At 52.7% G+C, this 2,500-nt stretch overlaps 1 pseudogene; it reads left to right on the top strand.

The window, feature by feature from the left end:
* Positions 1-321: 321 nt before the first annotated feature.
* Positions 322-2,500, top strand: part of LOC136043377 (large subunit ribosomal RNA) — a 6,010-nt pseudogene continuing 3,831 nt past the window's right edge.

The raw sequence follows: 2,500 nt of genomic DNA, 5'->3' as shown, positions 1-2,500 counted from the left end.
TTACTTGTCACCCAACTGGTTAATGGTAACTGAGCTCCTTTTTGGTGGAACTTAGAGGAGGTGTTACACATTATTGGGTGTACAGAGTGTATAAGGGCCCAATGAGGATGAAAATCCAATTCTTCTTGGCTAAAACACTTTGACTGACAGCTTTTTGTCACAGGAATGGACTACTATGACTTTGGTAGTAGGAAATTGGTTTATTTGATGTTGAACTGTTGACTCCAAGGGGCATGCTGGCATTACTGGGTTTGTGGTGACCAGGTGATTTTGGTGATTGGTTTGAAAAACAAATGACCCTGTCAGTTTATGAAATCCCCCCGGCCTCAGCTCAGGCGAGACGACCCGCTTGACTTAAGCATATTAGTCAGCGGAGGAAAAGAAACTAACAAGGATTCCCTTAGTAGCGGCGAGCGAAGAGGGAAAAGCCCAGCACTAAGGGTCAATTGTATCCTTCGGGAGGCAATTTCGACCGATGCAGTGTTTGGGAGCCTCGTAAGACCGTCGCTTGTCCAGTCTAAAGTCCTCATGAATGTGGCCCGATTGCCCAGAGAGGGTGTCAGGCCCGTAGGACGGATGAGCGCTCGGCATTCCGAGGTCTCTCTAGAGTCGTGTTGCTTGAGGATGCAGCGCTAATCAGGTGGTAAACTCCATCTAGGGCTAAATATGAATGTGAGACCAATAGAAGACAAGTACCCGCGAGGGAAAGTTGAAAAGAACTCTGAAGAGAGAGTTAAACATTGCGTGAAATCCTCCAGGGGTTTAAAACGGAAGGACTTTCGAAGTTCGAGCCATCTTCGGGATCAGTGTCGTGGGTAGCGAGTGCTGATGTGATGGGTTGAGGGCAGCCTCGGCTGTTCTCTGGTCATGTTGGTCATCTGCGTTGCTCACGGCGTGTATTCCCGGGTGGATTCGTAATCCGCACGCGGCTGGAACGGTGTCAAAGGACCCAGTGCTTTTGTTGCTTCGGCTTCAAGACGCTGGATTCCCGGCAACGATTCGGCCCGGCTTCTGTTGCTGGGAGCCCTTTTGTGGGTCTCCTGGGTGAGCGGAGAGTAGGCGAGTTCCTTCCGACCCGTCTTGAAACACGGACCAAGGAGTCTAACTTGTGTGCGAGTCGTAGGTCGATGAGAAGACCGATGGCGGAATGAAAGTTAAGGTATTGCTTGCAATGCTGATGGGAGATCCTTCTCCACTGGAGAGGGCGCATCCCACGGGCGTCGTGATCCCGTTGCAGATGCGACGCACCTAGAGCACACATGATGGGACCCGAAAGATGGTGACCTATGCCTGGCCAGGTCGAAGTCAGGGGAAACCCTGATGGAGGACCGAAGCGATTCTGACGTGCAAATCGATCGTCGGAGCTTGGTATAGGGGCGAAAGACTAATCGAACCATCTAGTAGCTGGTTCCTCCCGAAGTTTCCCTCAGGATAGCTGGCACTCAAGCCAAGGAGACGGGAGTCTCATCCGGTAAAGCGAATGATTAGAGGCCTTGGGGCCGTAACGGCCTCAACCTATTCTCAAACTTTCAATGGGTGAGATGCCTTGCCGACCGTGGTGTTGTTAGCGGCAAGGATTTCGGATCCGAGTGCCCAGTGGGCCACTTTTGGTAAGCAGAACTGGCGCTGTGGGATGAACCAAATGTCCGGTTAAAGCGCCAAAACCAATGCATATTCCCGATCCCACGGAAAGGAGTTGGTTGCTCCAGACAGCAGGACGGTGGCCATGGAGGTCGGAAACCGCTTAGGAGTGTGTAACAACTCACCTGCCGAAGCAACTAGCCCTTAAAATGGGAGGCGCTTTAGCATTGTGCTGATACCGGACCGCCGGTCGCAGAGCTCGCCGATCCTTGGTGATCGTCGCTGACGCGCCGGTGAGTAGGGAGGTCGCACTGGTTGCGTTGAAGGGTTTGGGCGTGAGCCTGCCTGGAGCGGCCAGTGGCGCAGATCTTGGTGGTAGTAGCAAATACTCGAGAGAGATCCTTGAGGCCTGACGTGGGAAGGGTTCCATGTGAACAGTGGTTGGACATGGGTCAGTCGGTCCTAAGCCCAACCTGAAATGCTAGCACAAGACGAGCGTTGAACGAAAGAGACACGAAGTGTTGATCGCAAAGCGTGAGGCTCGTGGCAAGGGCGAAAGGGAATCCCGTTTTTATTCGGGAACCTGGTTGGGGTAACGTTCGGATCCTCGTATCCGTCTCGGCAACGAGAATTGGCCATGGGAAGCTGGCGGGAGTGCCGGGAAGAGTTTTCTTTTCTGTGTAAGGGAGATACAAACCCTGGAATTCCTCCGCGGAGAGATAGGGTTAATCTTCCGAAGAGCGTTGCACTTGAGCGACGTCCGTGCATTCTTGTCGGTCCTTGAAAACCATGGTGAGGGCCACGTCTACTCCTCCCACCAGACCGTACCGATAACCGCATCAGGTCCCCAAGGTGAACAGCCTCTAGGCGATAGATGAATGTAGGTAAGGGAAATCGGCAAATTGGATCCTTAACTTCG

This window comes from Artemia franciscana, unplaced genomic scaffold (assembly GCF_032884065.1).
Source record: "Artemia franciscana unplaced genomic scaffold, ASM3288406v1 Scaffold_5196, whole genome shotgun sequence".
NCBI classification, from domain to species: Eukaryota; Metazoa; Arthropoda; class Branchiopoda; order Anostraca; family Artemiidae; genus Artemia; species Artemia franciscana.
Note: the sequence above shows the minus strand (reverse complement) of the source record. Positions and strands in the feature narration are given on the sequence as shown.